The 19,198-nt window shown below is 47.3% G+C and overlaps 1 long non-coding RNA gene across 1 annotated transcript; it reads left to right on the forward strand.

The window, feature by feature from the left end:
- The first annotated feature begins 13,672 nt into the window (after window positions 1–13,672).
- Window positions 13,673–18,593, forward strand: LOC135816604 (uncharacterized). Its single transcript, XR_010553405.1, has 3 exons — window positions 13,673–14,458; window positions 15,504–15,602; window positions 17,885–18,593. It is a non-coding gene; the product is annotated as an uncharacterized LOC135816604 (long non-coding RNA).
- The last annotated feature ends 605 nt before the right edge of the window (window positions 18,594–19,198 follow it).

A 19,198-nucleotide genomic window follows, 5' to 3' on the forward strand; every position in this document is an offset into this window, starting at 1 on the left:
AGGTGGTCAAAAAATTCAGATACAGTAGATCTACTCTCTGATCCCCCGGCTGCACAATAGGCAATGAAACGTTCAGTGCTTAGAGTTTTGTCAAAACATTCCTTGGATGGGTGGGAGAACAGAGACAAAACGTTCTATGAATGCGGGGGGGGGGCACAGTGACAACATGTTCTACGGATGATTGTGTGGGGGGGGGGGGAGCAGTGAAAAAACGTTCCATGAAAGGGGGGGGCGGCAGTGACACGTCAGGCGAACTAGCACGTCATAGTACATTCGAGATCAGCGGGAAGAAGATGACGACGTCCACTAATTTAGTATCTGTGCACACGATTCTGCTGTGTGTGTGTTACTCTGTGTGTCAGCTATGGCATCATCGCCTGTGGTTCCATGCCTAGCATGTACGTCTGAACCATCCTACAAAGTTTGAATGACGTAGGTTGAGCGATCGCTCCGCGAAACATACTTTTTGAAATTCTCTTCATAGTATATCTTCCACCATTGAAATTTCGAATTTCTTCGAATTTTTTGCTGAGAGGGGTGGCTTGCAACCTCGATATGGCTTGTTCCAGGCATGCTTTGGAGCCATCGCCTGTTGAAACAGTGGCGGGAAGCTGCCCTGCAACTGTTCCAGCAGGAAATTAATCGATCCGAGAAAGCGCGAGTCCGCGAATCTCGGTTGAATATTGAGTATTTCAAGCCTTTTCACGACGAAGATGGAGTTCTTTTTGGAGATGGACGTCGCGACAAAGGACATGGTGTCCGACTTCTGGCGTCTGGTGAAGCCAGGGATCATTTGTCCAGTCAGGTCGGCAGCCTAACCGTCGGTAAGCTTGTGTTTGGATCCCGTTCTGCTCGATGTGGTAGATCACAAACAATTTGATATCGCACAAATTAATCTCAGCATCGTGCGTACGGTATTTTATATTCCGAAAATCCTAAAGTGTCTCTGTGTGGCCGTCCTATGCCACGAGAAACTCCAATCAGGCTCCTATGTCCTCTGCCTTCATGATTGAATGTCCACTTCGTTTGAACAACGAAAACAACAATCGAGGACGGCTTTGCAATGAAAAATACAGCTATACTAGAGCTGAAAAAAAGAAGAAAAAACGGGTTCAGGATGAGACTCGAGTACACGCATACTCTCCCAACAGGTGAAACGCAAATTTTTGTGAAAAATGCGTGACGCCGACTGACCAGTAATTTCGCCTGACGAAACGTGACATGAATAGTGGGGGAGTGAAAAAATGTTCCTTTAATGCGGGGGGGGAGTTACAGTGACGAAATATCCCATGGAGGGGAGGGGGCACAGTGAATGAAAAATAATTCCTTCAATGGGAGGGGGCACAGTGACAACACGTTCCCGGGATCGTGGCACTGTGACAACACGTTCCCGGGATCGGGGCACTGTGTCAACATGTTCTATGGAATATGGGGGGGGGGGGAGAGAGGGGACAGTGACAAAACATTCCATGATTGGAGGGGGCAGTGACAAGACATTCCATGATTGGAGGGGGCAGTGACAAAACATTCCATGATTGGAGGGGGCAGTGACAAAACATTCCATGATTGGAGGGGGGCAGTGACAAAAACGTTCCATGATTGGAGGGGGCAGTGACAAAAACGTTCCATGAAAGGGGGACAGTGACAAAACGTGCCATGAATGATGGGGGGGGGGGGAGAGTGCAACAAACATTCCTTGAATGGGGGGGGGGGTACAGTGACAAAAATGTCCCATGGATGGGGGGGCAACGTAACTACCGTTGATCTACTGTTTCTCTGAAATGAAGGCATGCGATAAATGAACGAGTATGCATTTGTCTGAAATTGTATTCTAGTTAGACTCAGGTGGAGAGCCAATGATTGCATGTAATTCATGAAAGGAAAAGAGGAGCAAAGAGCTACAAGTTGCGGTATAGTATGCACAAACACCACCAGTTACTTTACAATCAGCTCATGCCATAACATTGCACAACACTGACCATCCTTATCTTATTCTATAGAATCTATACCTTAGGACCTTCCAAGCTGGAAGGCTGTTGGAGTGCGCTTCCAAGAAGTGCTAGAGCTGATTGCCAGTTAGGTGTAGAGCGTCAATACTGTTGCTCATGTCGTGCAATGTTATCGCATGCGCTGAAAAAAGGAAGTAAAGTAACTGGTGGTATTGGTGGATGTTATAGCATAACTTGTAGGTCTTTGGTATTCTTTTCTTCTTTTAGATTATATTATAGTCTGTGAAAAGATCTTTTCACCGCCTTGCCATTGGGCCAAGGTTGCGGAAAAGTTGCAAAGCACTTCGCGAAAATGAAGAAAGTTGCAAAAGTTGTGATTTCTTCCCAAAACAACGAAATGTTGCGAATAAAGTGGCGGGCATATTTGGGAAAGAGGTGGGGGGGGGGGGGGTGCACAGTGATAACACGTGCAATGGATAGGGGTGGGGGGGGGGGGTGTGATAAAATGCTCCCGTGTTCTACCAGGTAGTGTATGCCACCAGGAATTCGCTGATGATGTGGCTCTGGACTACTCCGACTATCAGCCTGATTTAGTGTGCTCTGTTCTCTCTAACGCTGTAACACGACTCGCTGAGTACTTGGACAACATTGGTCTGCTATTAAATGCCAGTAAAACCCATGTTATGTTTGTGAGACCCCGTGGTTGTCTGGACGGACCATCTGAAGTGAAGTGTGGTACCACAGTGCTTGATGTTACTCCAGTCACGAAGTATCTCGGTGTCATGCTTGATGACCAACTGTCCTGGAAGCCCCAAGTGGACTTTATTGCCAGCAAGACTGCTACTACAATCGGGCAGCTCTGGCGCCATGGACGGTGCCTTTCACTCAATGCCCGCCGGGCCTGGTACATGAGTATGATCCAGTCTGTGCTCTGCTATGCCTCAAACTGTTTCTTTCCCGCTCTATCCAAACTGCTGCTGCATCGACTGCTACGCATTGCTAAGTCTGGCATACGAGCCATCTTCCAACTCCCCAGAAGGACCCCCACTGCTCCCCTATTTGCCAGACTATCAATGCCTCAGCTCCACCAGCTGTACGTGCAACGTCTGCTTCTCTTCGTCTTCCGCTGCCTTCATGGCAGAGCCAGCTCACTGTTCCAATCCTACTACTCCCTCATTGCCACGGATGTGGACAGAAGTTGTGTCACGCGTGGTCAGGTCAGCCAGCTGCTCAGAGTGCCGTTCCTACCTGGTCCCTCAGGCCGTAGCTCAATCGCCTTCGTTGGCAGTACCACATGGAACTCTCTCCCTGCTGATATTCGCGCTTGCGACGTACGCCACACGTTTCAAGCATTGCTGTCTGGCCATGATCTTATCTCCCTCCTCAACTAGCTCTCCGATGTTGTGCCTACTATGTCTTCTTCACAGACTCTGCCTGAACAAATGCTCATCAATTATGTTCTTGTCCTCTATCCTAGTCCAAATTCTGCCTTGCCCATGCATGACTCTCATGAAATGCCCGCACTAAATAGTCTATAGAACAATAATATTGGATATCATACTTCTCTCATCAACTATGATAATACCCATTTCATACCCCCCCCCCCTTCATAAAATTAATACCTACTGTTTTCTTTCCTTTCATTTCATCTTCTTCTCCGTTCCTTTCTTCTTCATACAAATTTTAAACATTTCCATCATATTGTGAGAGCCGTGGGCCAATAGCCCCGGTGAGAAGGCAGTCTTGCCTGTTCATATGGTGAAGTAAAATAAAGAAACAACAACAACCGTGATGGGGCACAGTGACCACTGAATAGATCGGCTATCAGTTGACAAACCCCTTTTCTTTCATTCATTCAATTTTGTATAGAAAATGTTGTTCCATTTTCCATTTTTCTTCTTCAGGTCTTCCATTTGTGCATTGGATGTGCTCTGGTCAAGCACACTGCTCTATGCTACATCATGGACAAGGCATGGTATGCTGGCTGCACACTTTTCTATGCTACATCATGGACAAGGCATGGTATGCTGGCTGCACACTTCTCTATGCTACATCATGGACAAGGCATGGTATGCTGGCTGCACACCTCTCTATGCTACATCCTAGGACAAGGCATGGTATAGTGAGTGCATTTGCAGTGGAGACGCATGACGCATGACACATTACTTTGCTTTCCTGCCTCCCCTCAACTTAATCTACATGCTGCTGCTGCTGTTCTGTGTCAGTGTTGTTGTTGTTGTTGGCCATTATGAATTGAAAAAAGCATTGCTCACCAAGTCCACTTCCTCCACGACTACTTCAGGTCTTCTGATAACACAGTGCCTTGATTATTACATTTACCAACTTGTTTGTAGATCTCGAATTTTGAACCCTCCGAGGTGGAAGGCTGTTAGATAGCGCTACGGCGATGTGTTGAAGCTAGGTGTCAGGTCGTCGAACGGCTCAGTACTCTGTGAGGTTTGTGCCTAGTTGTTGCACTGTCTGACTGTATCTATTGTATCTATTGTATCTATTGTATCTAGTTACAGTGGTGCACAGTTACTCTTAACTCGTGCACATATGTCCTCTTCCTTTCTACATGGTATCTTCCTTTCTACATGGTATCTTCCTTGCATTAGTCTTCATTAGAGTTTATATAAGGAACTCGGCTGTGTCTCTTCCTTTACTTTTGCAAATACGGATGACGGCTGTCGGTTTTATATACTACTTCAAATGCCGGTGCTTATCTGCCCGCCAGCCAGCATACCGCCATGCACAACATCTACTGATAAAGAAACCGCAGCATTCCGCCTGAACAACAGCCTTAGTGGGACAATTTATGCCCATTGGGAATTTACATGATACAACATGCATTTACCTACTTGTTTGCATGCTTATGTGTGTAAATCCATTATGTTCGTGTGTAAGTGTTTGTGCATGTAGTCATGCCCGTGTGTTTGTGCGTTTGTGTGTGTGTGTGCGGGGGGGGGGGTGACAGTGGGTATGTGCATGTGTGTGTTTGTGTGGGGGGGGGGTGGCATGTGTCTATGCGCGTGCACGTACGTGTGCATCTGTGTACACTGTATATCATCTATGCGCAACTCAGTCGCAGCAGTACCGGTGTAGGCCAGGACTCAGCTGTCACTACCCTGCTGCCAAGCTCATTGCAGTGCATGTCGCAGGTGCTGCTCCACAGCTGTGTCATACATAACCGAACTGTCATATAAGGAGACATGTGACAGTCTTACGGCAATGTTCGGGGAAGGATATAATTATGTGTGTGCATGTGTGTGTGTTTGTGTGTGTGTGTGTGTGTGTGTGTGTGTGTGCGTGTGTGTGTGCGTGTGTGTGTGTGTGTGTGTGTGCATGTGTGTGTGCGTGTGTGTGTGTGTGTGTGTGTGTGTGAGAGAGAGAGAGTATGTGTATGTGAGTGTGTGTGTATGTGGGTGTGCATGTGGGTGGGTGTCAGTGGGTGTGGGTGTGAGTGTGTGTGTGTGTGAGTGTGGGTGTTTGTTTGTTTATTTTATCTTAATTCGTTTAGAGCACAGGCAATTCTGCCTTCTCACCAGAGGAAAAAAAACTCCGGTTCCTACTAAGAACGAAGAACATATTATGAGAGAAGGAAATATTAAAAAGAATCCTAACATGAGAATTCCAAAGTATAGAATTCAATGGGTGTGTGTACATGTAAGCCGTGCAGAACACATAGGGATAACATGCAGTAATGTGTATGATGAATGGGGGGGGGTGGGTGGGGGGTATTGCGTAGGGGGGGGGGGGGTTATTGCGTGCACACTGCTTTTAAAAGTATAAAGATAAGGGATGAATGTCAAGCAAAGCGGTACCTATGAAGGAAGTGATGCCGAGCGAGGAAGGAGCGCGTTTAACATTGGTTACAAATTACAGTGTGTGTGTGTGTATGTGTGTGTGTGTGTGTGTGTGTGTGTGTGTGTGTGTGTGTGTGTGTGTGTGTGTGTGTGTGCCAGCACAAGCTGCTATGGCTTCTGTTGTAGCATCGCTATCATCGCCTCCGGCGATGGGCGTCAAATGCTCAATGGTCAATGGTGCGTGTGTCGGAGCTGGTCAGAAGATGGGAGACGATCGACATGTTAGGTCCAACACGTCGTAACCTGCTTGGTCTTCGATGTAGGTCACAAAATAGGGAAAATCGAATAATGGCTGTACTGACCGAGGAACTGGGCCTCAATGATTCAGTAACTGGCATCTGGGAGTTTGTCGCCGATGTCGTCAAGTCGCAGCCTAGGCTAGAGGTGGCAGTGAAGCGACCATAAACTTACTCTTGTAACGATGGCTCTTGGCGAGAGGGTCGTTCGAACACGGTGAGGGGAGATTTGAATTTTGTTCTTATCGCCTTTTTCGGTGACTATGGAGAGAGTAGGCAGGTCAACCCATGGGCGGCGAATTTCACGAGGTGGCTGCTTCAAGAAAAAGCTCAACTCCCTATGGTGTAAACGAGAATAGGAAGCAAGAAAATGCTTTTGAGAATGTGGGATGCCTGTTTGTTGGTGACACGGCTAGCAAAAATGATACTCCTTCATCAGATAAGCTCGACGATTACCAAGTTTGGTCGAGGACGCATGCAGCAACAGTCCAGTTCCTAGCGTCCGACCGATCGTTTTTAGCCAGAGTCCAGGAAAAGGGTAACTCCCTATGGTGTAAAGGTGGAAAAGCGGGGAGCAATTGTCCATGAGCATACTTCATGGCCATTTTTCTGTGCAATGGGTAGAAAGCAAAATTAGACAGCCTGTGATGAATCACATGAAAATGGTAAGAGATCTTGGAAGGTTGAAAATTCGCGCGAGGATTTTCGAAGGGTCGATAGATGATGCGGTGTGCAGTTGCAGTGCTACCTTTGAGAGGGTGTGAGCAGTTCTGGATCTTGGTCACGGCTGCAGCATGGTGATATCGCTGTCAGTGAAGGACACTGAACGGGATGCATCCATTGAGTATGCACGTGTTTTATTCGTGGGCTGAGCGTCGGCGAGTGAAAATTGTTTTGTCGATCGGAATAACGACCTTGCGTCCAGTGCATAGGGTAATACGTGTTGCAAGTCGGATACGGTAGTAACTAGTTACTTGCACTCAGGCGAATTTCGTGTGTAATGGCATGTCGAGTTCCGAGGCCGAGTGATGTGGCCGGTCGGCGATGGATACACGGGAAATGGCCGAGAACTAACAATTTGATGAAATTGCTTTGGCGTAGAGATGGAAGGCAAGGCTTGGATGTTGGAGTGGGCAGCGCTGAGGTGGATCGTCTTTCTGGAACTTCTCAGTTGATCCTGGGTTGAACTCGGGTCTGTGTCGCTGCAGAGATGTTGGTATTTGGTGATCGATGCCGCCTGCTCGTCGGCATTGTGTCCCGGGCTTGGTGAGATGTTGGTCAAAGGGATTGAAGGTCACGGAACTCTGGGCATGCGGGCGACCGGTCATCATTATGGAACATTTGTGATCCAGCCATTTGTGCTGAGGAAAGGCCTGAGAAATCGTGTGTGGGTTTGGGTAACAGGTGCGGAGTTGGTCGCGGTATGGGAGACGATGGATGAGTTAGGTCCAAGACGTAGTTCCCCGCTTGATGGACGATGTAGGTGACAAAATAGGGAAATTCAAAGGCGAATGCCTGTGTTGACCGATGAACTGACCCTCAAGAATTCAGTAACTACCAGGTGCTAGCTCGTCGCTGACGTCGTTACGTCGCTGCCTAGGCTAGCGATGGCAGTGAAGCGGTCATGGAATCGCTCTTATGACGATAGCTCTTGGCGGGAGGGTAGTTCAAACAAGGTGAGGGGAGAGTTGAAATTTTCTCTTGTCATCACTGTTTTGGTGACGAAGGAGACAGTAGGCAGGTGATAAAGAAGGTCGGAGTTGTCGAATCAACCCCTGGACGGCGTCAGCGTATTTCTTCATTTGCGCTGTGTAGTCGCTCCTTCAACCTGCCGCACGACAGGCGCAAAGATCTCATGGACACTACCAGCAGCAACTGGAGTACTTTGAACGAAATGGCAGACGACGACGCCTGCCTGATAAGTTGCCAAGGACCAAGATCGATCCAGGTAGGTGCAGAGACAAGTTACTGACCAAGACAAAAGAAGCAGACAACTGAAATACTGTGTTTGGATCTCATGGATTTACTCTACATAGAGTGCAGTAGTGCTGCAAATGACTATGCCCATTACCTTGGGTTGAACAGAGGCGATATTCTTCAATGTCAAGAAACGCCCAAATCTCTATGGTGTAAATGAGAATAGGAAGCATGAAAATCATTTTGAGAATGTTGGGTGCCTTTTGTGTTGCAAATGGGACACGGTGGTAACTTGAACTCAGGCAGTTTCCGTGTGCAAAGGCATTTTGCAGTTCCGTGGGCGAGTGATGTTGCGGGCCGGTGATGGATACACGAGAAATGGCGTGTAGAACTCTGATCGGACAGCATTCACTGGGTATGGATGGGCTGAGCGTTGAAAATGTGCGCGAGGATTCTCGAAGTGTCGATAGAATCTGATGATGCGGTGTACAGTTGCAGTGCTACCTATGAGAGGGCAGAAGCAGTTCTGAATCTTGGTCACGGCTGCAGCATGGTGTTATGGGTATCACTATCAGTATAGAGTACTGATCGGACAGAATCCACTGGGTATGCACGTGTTTTACTCGTGTGCTGAGCGTTGGAGAGCGAAGACGTTATGTCGATTGGAAGGACGGCCGTGCGTCCAGTGCATAGGGTGAAAAAGGTTGCAAATGAGATACGGTGGTAAATTGAACTCCGGCGATTTCCGTGTGCAAAGGCATGTGCAGCTGGGTTCCTTGGGCAAGATGTTGCAGGTCGGTGATGGAGACAGGAGAAAATTAATGGTGTGTGGAACAAAAGCATTTCCAGTTCCGTGGGTGAGGATGTGGCGTATCCGTGATTGGTGATAGATACACGATAAATGGCGTGTATAACACTGATCGGATGGCTTGCACTGGGTATGGACGTGTTTTACTCGAAGGCTGTGCGCTGGGGAGCGAAGATGTTTGGCCGATTGGAAGCATGACCGTGGCTCCAGTGCATAGGGTGTTAGGGTTTCGATTCGGATACGGTGGTAACTTGTACCCAGGCGATTATCGTGTACAGAGGCTGTATCTTCCGAAGGCCCCTTCGACCTGCGACACGACAGGCGCGCAGATCTCATGGACACTGCCAGCAGCAACTGGAGTGCTTTGAACGAAACGGCAGACGATGACGCGCAATTAGTTGCCAAGGAAATTCAGTGATCCGGGTAGGTGCGAAGACAACTTACCGATCAGGACAAAAGAAGTGGACAACTGAAATACAGTGTTTGGATCTAATGGAAATCCTCTATAACAGTAGTCACTAGTGTATCCAATGACTATTCTCATGAGCGTGGCTTGAATAAGAGCGATATTCAACAATGTCAAGAAAAGCGCAATTCCCTATGATGGAAATGAGGATAGAAAGCAAGAAACTGCTTTTGAGAATGCGGGGTGCCTTTCTGTGTTGATGACATGGCTAGCTCGACGATTACCAAGTTCGGTCGAGGACGCGTGCAGCAACAGTCCAGTTCCCAGCGTCCGACCGATCGTTTTTAGTCAGAGTCCAGGAAGATGGCAACTCCCTATGGTGTAAAGGAAGAAAACCGGCGAGAAATTGTCCCTTAGCATACTTCATGGCCATTTCCCTGTGCAATGGGTAGAAAGCAAAATTAGACAGCATGTGATGAATCACATGAAAATGGTTAGAGATCTTGGCAGGTTGAAAATTTGAACGGGGATTTTCGAAGGGTCGATAGATGATGCAGTGTGCAGTTGCAGTGCTACCTATGAGAGGGTGTGAGCAATTCTGGATCTGTGTCACGGCTGCAGCATGGTGTTATGGGTATCACTATCAGTGAAGAGTACTGATCGGACAGAATCCACTGGGTATGCACGTGTTTTACTCGTGCGCTGGGCGTTGGAGATCGATGACTTTTTGTGGATTGGAAGGACGACCGTGCGTCCAGTGCATAGGGTGATAAGGGTTGCAAATAGGATACAGTGGTAACTTGAACTCAGGCGATTTCCGTGTGCAAAGGCATGTGCAGCTGAGTTCTGTGGGCAAGATGTTGCAGGTCGGTGATGGATACACGAGAAATGGTGTGTAGAACAAAGGCATGTCCAGTTCCGTGGGTGAGGATGTGGCGTGTCGGGGATGAATACACGAGCAATGGCGTGTAGAACACTGATCGGATGTCTTGAACTGAATATGGACGTGTTTTACTCATGGGGTGGGCGCTGGCGAGCGAAGCGTTTGGGCGATTGGAACCACGACAGTGCGTCCAGTGCATAGGGTGTTAGGGGTTGCAAGTCGAATACGGTGTAACTTGTACCCCAGGCGATATCATAATGCTAAGGCATGTCCAGTTACGTGGGTGAGGATGTGGCGTGTCCGTGATTGGTGATCGATACACGACAAATGGCGTGTAGAACACTGATCGGATGGCTTGCACTGGGTATGGACATATTTTACTCATGGGCTGTGCGCTGGCGAATGAAGAAGTTTGGGCGATTGGAAGCACGACAAAAGAAGAGGACAACTGAAATACTGTGTTTGCATTTTATGGATATCCTCTATAATTGTAGAGTCCACTAGTGTATCCAATGACTATGCTCATGAGCGTAGGTTGAATCTTGGGCGATATTCAACAATGTCAAGAAAAGCCCGAATCCCTATTGTGTAATTGAGGAGAGAATGTGGAGTGCCTTTTTTGTTGATGACATGGCTAGCAAAAACGATACTCCTTCATCAGATAATCTCGACGAGTACCTAGCGTGGTCGAGGACGCGTGCAGCTATAGTCCAGTTCCCAGCGTCCTACCGATCGTTTTTAGTCAGAGTCCAGGAAGATGGTAACTCCCTATGGTGTAAAGGAGGAAACCCGGCGAGAAATTGTCCCTGAGCATACTTCATGGCCATTTTCCTGTGCAATAGGTAGAAAGCAAAATTAGACAGCCTGTGATGAATTACATGAAAATGGTAAGAGATCTTGGGAGGTTGAAAATTTGAACGAGGATTTTCGAAGAGTCGATAGATGATGCGGTGTGCAGTTACAGTGGTACCTATGAGAGGGTGTGAGCAGTTCTGGATCTGTGTCACGGCTGCAGCATGGTGTTATGGGTATCACTATCAAGTATCAGTGAAGAGGAGTACTGATGGGACAGAATCCACTGGGTATGCACGTGTTTTACTCGTGTGCTGAGCTTTGGAGACCGAAGACTTTAGGTTGATTGGAAGGACGACCGCGCCACAAGTGCATAGGTTGATAGGGGTTGGAAATGGAATACGGTTGTAACTTGAACTCAGGCAATTTCCGTGTGCAAAGGCATGTCCCGTTCCGTGGGAGAGTGTTGTTGCGGGTAGGTGATGGATACACGAGAAATGGCGTGAAGAGCTCTGATCGGGCGGCATGCACTGGGTATGGACCTGTTTTACTCATGCGCTGAGCGCTGGCGAGCGAAGAAGTTTGGTCGATTGGAACAACGACCATGCGTCCAGTGCATAGGGTGTTAGGGGTTGCAAGTCGAATACGGTCTAACTTGTAGATCTACCCCAGGCGATATCATTATGCAAAGGCACGTCCAGTTCCGTGGGTGAGGATGTGGCGTGTCTGTGATTGTTGATGGATATACGATAAATAGCGTGCAGAACACTGATCGGATTGCTTGCACTGGGTATGGACGTGTTTTACTCGTGGGCTGTGGGTTGGCGAACGAATAAGTTTGGTCGATTGGAAGCACGACCGTGGCTCCAGTACATAGGGTGTTGGGGGTTGCAACTCGGATACCGTGGTACTAGGTACATGACTGTACTTGTACTCAGGAGATTCTCGTGTACAAAAGCTGTATCTTCGCTCCTTCTACATTCCACACGACAAGCGAACAGGCCTCATGGACAATGACCACTGAAACCTATAGTGCTTTCAGCGAAATGGCAGACGACGATGAGTTGCCAAGGACCGAGATCAATCCAAGTCGATGCGAAGACCATTATTTTACCGATCACGACAAAAGAAGAGGACAACTGAAATACTGTTTTTGGATCTCTTGGATCTCTTGCCTTGGATTTATTCTCCATAGAGTGCAGTAGTGTAGCCGATGGCTAGCTATGCTCATTAGCGTGCGTTGAACAGCGGTGTCTGTCGGTGTCTCGTGTTTCCGTGATAGGGTTGGTGGCGAATCTGGCGATGGCAGTGTCGGCTGTTGTTCCGGCGAGCAAATCTGAAGAGTAATTTTTATTGACTGTCAGTTATTTTTTTTAATTATGTGAGCCAGAGCGCGCTAAAACATGACCACAGCTTTTTTTGAAAAAGTCAAGAAAATCGCGATTTGAATTCCGCGGCAAAAAATACGAAGTGCAGTGCAACGCGAGTTGCTGTTGTTGTTCTCCTCGGTCGACTGGACTGTTCCGGATGCATTTCTTTGTTGCAAGTAAGTTTATTTGTTTGAGTTTGTATTCCATGTTGCGCTGAGTCGCCTAAAACGGATCGTCATCGATGTATCGATGGAACAGCCTAGTAGTAGTAATGTACTGCGGAGCGAAAGAAGACGACATCCTCGCACTTCATGCGCAGGATAAAATATTTTGAGGATTCGGGTCGGAAACAGAAGGAAGACGATGATGGCTACAGCGACGAGTCATTTGAGGGCGACACTTTCATCGAGTGTAAAAGAATTGAAGCTGCTAGTCCCACGAACTGCAGTGACGAGGAATTCTACTCTGATGACAACCTGGCAAGCGATTGGCATCGACACTGACTTGGGAGGTGAGTCGGCCGATGATTTGGCCAGAATGGACATCGCTGCACATATCCGGGACAATGCCAGTATTGGTTGCAAGTGCAAAAACAATCAATGGACTCTGCTGCTCCCTCAACTTGCTCAAGTTGATAATTTGAGTACCCTTGTGCGGAACATCGCTTGCACGAGCAGTAGGCAGCGAAAGCAGTACTCTCTAGCGAGTGGAGAAAACTGTGTGCAGATGGGCTTTGGTGTGGGGAATATGAGTGCGACGTCGAGTATGTTGAGGAAGACTGTGTGCAGCAGTGTATACTGTATATCTGAAAGTACAGGTGGAGTGTGATGGAGAGGACGTGGAGTGCCAACTTCTTCGGCCATCTACAGATGTTGACCGTGTTTTCGCTGGCGGTTCTCCAGTTGTACTCCAAACAGGAGGTATTTCGGACAACCAGCTCAGTTGCCATAGCAATTTTGGATGTGGCTGAGTACCTGTCAGCTCATGCTATAAGACCCTGGACAGAGGAACTGACCCAGAAAGGATGAACCAAGGGACATATCAACTGTGTTCAAAAATGACAATCCCATTGCTGTACATAGAATTTCACCATTTCAACAGTGCTGCATATAATACCATTGTAGCAACACTTAGACATGTCAGATCAATCCAAAACTTTCAGGCAGCGAACATTATGTGTGTTTGATCATTTTTGAACAAAAAACTGAAAATCGAACTTTTGGTCTGTGGTCATATTTTAGCGTGCTCTGGCTCATGTTCTTTTCTTTGCCATTCAAAAAAATTGGTATAAATAATAATAATTATTGTGCGCTTTGTTGAGTGAACATCGTCTGTTTCCGAAAAGAAAGCGGAAGGTGCCACAGCAGCGTATGTCAGTTAGCGAAAATGAAGAGACATTCAGTACTTGTTCAGTACTTGTATAATCATTATGTACTAGTAGATTGTGGGAACGCATGAGCTTTCGCATCAAAGTTTGAGCTTCGTTCGTCGACATGGAGCAAGCAAGTAGCTCTTTGGTGAGCGCTGAGCCTCGTTCAGAAACTGGTTATGAAAGCACAAGAGGTCGTAATCGAATTTCGTCTCTTCAGTCGCTAGAATCATCTTGCAGCGGTGGCAACAGTCTCTCTCGAGCTGCTTTCCTCTGTCCACAACTCTTGAGTTGCCTTCCTTGCTTTGTGGCCAAGTGCTAAAGGGCACATTGGCACGTTAGCCATGTGCTTGTACTGACGCAGTGTACGCTAGCTATCTGGCAGTTCAGGTATTGTCACTCACCATAAACATGATGAATGGTTACTCTACGACTCGTACCTCTGGTGACCACTCAGCGACATGGATATTATGAGTGTGCTCGTCGTCAGGATTGATCACTGGATAGTGAACACGAGTGACTAGTGAAGTGTAGTATTGCGCGGAGCTCTGCACTGACTGATACCTGCTTCTCTATTCACCGGCAGTACTAACCATTAGGTTAGTACCTCCGACCAGTCAAACTGTGGTGGCTCGGAAACTGAGCAGCTCATCATCAGCACAAGCAGAAATGATATGAGTGGTGGTGACTTTACTGCAGGAAACGTTGGACTTGTCACATTCCTCAGTGTTGGCACGTCTTCAAACGCAATCAGTTTCTGAAAGCGGCTGTACATGTTCTGCTGGCCCGTACTCAGTCTACTCGGCACTCTCACAATGTACAATGTACAATCGGTATTCGTCAACGTTCACCTATAGCCAAGGTAAATGTTTTTTTTTTAAGAATACAAGGATTATTCCACCCTCTACACCCACCGCATACCAGTTACTTTTCTATGTTCATTGAGTGTGTGTATGTGTGCGCGCGTGCGCGCGAGCACGTGTGTGTGTGTGCATGCATGCATGCGTGTGTGTGTGTGTGTGTGTGTGTGTGTGTGTGTGACGTGGTGTGTGTGACGTGGTGTGTGTATGCTGTGTGTGCGCGCGTGTGTGTGGGGGTGGGTGGGTGTGCCATGGTGTGTGTATGCATGTGTGTATAACTTATATATGTATGTGTGTGGGTGGGTGTGCGCCTGCATGACAGCGTACACCCTTTGCATGAGCGCATGCACAGATTTCGGTTTATATAATAATGATAATAAGCAGGAAAACTTGCTAACACTCTCCACATTTGCAGAACAGAATTCAAAGTTTGAAAAAAATAACTGTAAAGTGATATTGGTTGTTGCTGTGGTTACTGTAACATCTTGTCAAACCTGGTCATTACGGACACCCAAGGGACTGAGGCAAAATGTCCTCAATTGTAGGGGTTGTCAGCTACCCAACTGTGTCATCTTTCCTAGGTTCTTTGGAATCTCTCTTCCCTCTCCCGGGGAGACACACATGACCAGTTTTGTCAATGAACAAGCACACGCGCTTGTGTGTTGGTGTGGGTGCGTGTTTGTGTGTGTGTGTGTGTGTGTGGGTCAGTCGTCGGGTCCTGGTGCCGCTTCCCGGAGACAGCGCTAATTCAAGAGCTGCCCCGTATGGGGCCACTTAGACAGTCATGGCAGTGGAGAAGAAGGAAGGAAGGTGTGTGTGTGTGTGTGTGTGTGTGTGTGTGTGTGTGTGTGTGTGTGTGTGTGTGTGTGTGTGTGTGTGTGTGTGTGTGTGTGTGTGCGTATGCATGTGCGTGCATGCAAGTGTGTGTGCATGTGAATGTGTATGGAAAGTGTGTGTGTGGTTGTCTGTGTGTATGTGCACGTTTGGTCCCACAGAAGAATTTAGATGTGTGCATGTGTGCACACCGACTGCGTTTATGTTTGGCAGACCAGGCTAAAACTGCGGTTGTGTCAAATCTTCATCCCTGCAAGTTGCTTGCTGGTACTGGTGACCCTTCTTTCTAGCGATGGACATCTGAAGTCTATGGTCAGTGTTTCATGTGCTTGTCTGTTTGTGTGTGTGTGTGTGTGTGTGTGTGTGTGTGTATGTGTGTGTGTGTGTGCACGAGTGCATGAGTGCATGCGTGGGTGGATGTAGTCTGGTTGACGGGCGTAACTATGTCAAGCAAATGGAGTGCTTGGATCTCTAGTCATCCACCTTGATTGCTCTGTAGTGTCTGGCACCTGTACAATTCTGGGTTGAGGTGAGGTGCAGTAAACATGTTGGGTGACTTGCATACCTGTTCACCTACATGTGCATGTACATATGTACTTCAAGTACATAATTATGTACTTGAAGTACATATGTGCATGTATTATGTACTTCAAGTACATATGTACGTAATAGGGCACATTGGTTGTGTTAGTGTCATAGTGAGGAAAACCGTGTGTTGGATCGCTTTTTTCACTCTGAGTTGACCCTTTGTCGCGTTGAAATCTCACGTAGCAACGTGAGTAGGGCCATTTTCAATCGGGCCGTGAGATCTCACATTTGAAATTGAAAAAAGCGTGAAGCGTGAACTCTTTATGTGTATTGGTGATGCCATACTGTGACCATTATTGCATTTGTTTTCCATGTATGTTACGCACTCTACCATGTAAAGCCCAGTTCACATTCGACGCAACGCTGACGGTACGGGACGTAAGGGCCTGTCAGGAAGGCTGGGGTGAGCTGCAAACTCCTGTACAATTCGTACGACTCGACATGCAGCAGTCGTTGCGATGTTCAACGTCAAACGGTGCGTGTCATGTAGCACGGTCAGTGACGGGGTGACTTTCGGACTTAATTTCTCGTTTTTCGGGAGTTCTTTTCAATTTTTTCTTCTTGAAAGAAGCGGAATCAAGTTCACAATACCAGTTTTTCATGAAGACCAAAAAATTAGCCCTGAAAGTTGTGGCATTCAAATAATAGTCCCAGGAAATGATAGAATAGTTTGTCTGTCACGCTCCTGAACTATCCCTAAACACAATAAGTGACATGATATCTTATCATGCTAAAATTCAACTCAAGTCGTGCTAGCCATTCTGTGAGTTATCATGGGAAGCGCAGTGTTGGAAATGCTACAAATGTCCAAGTACGAATCGGGAGTAGTCGGCGCATAACGCCGTCTGCTGTTCACAATCGAATTTCAGCTGTTTTGTCGCTTGTGTCCCCGTCTACGCCCGTCTACGGTATGAAAAGTTGAATCGATCCAACTCTTCCCGTCGCTTCCCAATCTGTACATTAGTACGGTTGTGTTCCCGTTCCTGGTGTTCACATTGGACGCCGTCAGACCGTCCCGTCGCTTCCCGTTGATCCTTATGTCGCGTCCCGTCGCACCCCGTTAAATGTGAACTAGGCTTAAGTCCTGGCTAGCTGTTTGTCTTGCTCCAATCATTCCTAGCTGTGCCTTGGAACATGTATGTACAAGAGAAGGAAGCCACCAAATCCTGAATATCTGCTTTGTGCATGATTGGGCAACGCCTGGTTTGGTCCAAGGGCGAGTAGAGAGTTTGAACAAAGTTGCTGTTCCCACGTTGCTAGTTGGTTCTGACTCTTCGGCAACCGGTGTTTGGGGAGCAGCTAGCATTGAACAGTACAAATTGTAGTCCCAACACACACCACACGCTGGTCACATTCAATCTGAGCTTGACCTCTACTATGCATAGCTGCTGTGTTTACGTGAGGTCGATTCCACTCGAGGGGGAAGGTGATGTTCGACTCTATGATTTATGCCCGTTGTTTTATATGGCTCTGGTCTTGTAGAGTCGAATGTCTGATGTCATAAAAATTATTGTCTAGAGTACGTCCGAGTATGGTGTGATGTGTGACGCGTATGGTATGTGGTGCATGCAACACTATGCGTTTTTAGAGTGTGAGAACATGCTTCCAATCATGTGTGAGTGATGGTCAAGTTGTGTTGTGAATGCATAGTGCTAGTTTGGTCCGGGAACGAGAGTGATGATTGATTCGTCCATGGTCTGGTTGTCTTTAGTTATGTTTTCTGTACATACTGGCCGTCGCGATTCGTCCGCACGTTTATCATTGCTTCTTCTTTATTGTTCCTTGGTCTTTTCGTTTCGTCTTTGCTTTCCTCTTCTAACGCCCTCGCCGTTTGGTGATAAGAAAAAGTCAGTTGTAGCTTACAGATACATAAGTTGTTGTGTGGCAGGGGTAAGGGGGAGAAGTAGCATTTTCATAGCAGGTCTTGCAAAGGCTGTTTCGAATCTTCTGACCGGCCTATCTTGATTTGTGCTGTGCATGTGGTTTTTTTCGTTTTCTTCTTGCAGGTGGAAGTGTGCACTCACCAGCAAGACAAGAAGAAGCAAGCCGGCAAAGAAAATTCCTAATTCATGCCTTGAAGTAAATTCTAGAAGTCTAACTTACATATCACATGGTGGTGCCCACACATTACATGTGACCCAACCCTCTATAGAAAGTGGGATTCACAGACGTGTGTCTTTTTTGCGATGTGCGATGCACGGTGTGTCGTCATCTGTGAAGGCAGCGTGCGATGCAAACTCGCGAAATGCCATTCACAGAAGAAGTCAGCGATGTGACGTTGCCTTGCTGATTTGACGCTAAGTTCAATGCTGGCGAGTACGTCAGCATGGTATTCATGTGGCTGAGTGGTATTCATGTGCCTGGGTGTGAGTACTCAGCATGGTATTCATGTGCCTGGGTGCAACTTTTACAAATCTGCAAGCAACTCTTGAACCTTTGTACAACTTTGCTGCCAAAAAAAGATCAAAATCGTACATCAAATCGCATGTCGCGTCCGCGAGATCGCGGTATCCTGTGGGGACAGGTGAGCTGCGCGGTGGTTGTGATTTGGGGAATTCCAGGTTTCCCGGACGTCACGTCGCGCATCGCATCGCTAAAATGCTTCCATGAGACCCTCTGTACTTTTTGCTCTTTGGGGAGATGAGTTGGAGTTGGGTATCAGACTATCAGGTTGTCAAATCTATATGTACTCTGTCAGTTTTTCGCCTAGGTGCTGCACTGTCTACTGACTACGGTATATACTCCCCGCCTAGGTGCTGCACTGTCTGACTACTGTATATACCTAGATGCTGCACTGTCTGACTACTGAATATACCTAGGTGCTGCACTGTCTGACTACTGTATATACCTAGGTGCTGCACTGTCTGACTACTGTATATACCTAGGTGCTGCACTGTCTGACTACTGTATATACCTAGGTGCTGCACTGTCTGACTACTGTATATACCTAGGTGCTGCACTGTCTGACTACTGTATATACCTAGGTGCTGCACTGTCTGACTACTGTACATGTGTATATACCTGGGTGCTGCACTGTCTGACTACTGTATATACCTAGGTGCTGCACTGTCTACTGACTACTGTATATACCTAGGTGCTGCACTGTCTGACTACTGTATATACTACAGTGGTGGACATTGAAATCCGCCGATGGGATGATCGGATCGGGGCTGGCGTTGCCCTTACTGCTTTAACGCTAGCGCATACATGCACTGTAGTTCAGGAACACACTGTATGTAGAAATGGACTAGCAGCGCCTGCAGCTGCTTGACTTCTCAATGTATTTCAATCAGTACGCAAGAGTAGTATCTAGGTACAGC

This window comes from Sycon ciliatum, chromosome 5 (assembly GCF_964019385.1).
Source record: "Sycon ciliatum chromosome 5, ocSycCili1.1, whole genome shotgun sequence".
Lineage (NCBI taxonomy): Eukaryota > Metazoa > Porifera > Calcarea > Leucosolenida > Sycettidae > Sycon > Sycon ciliatum.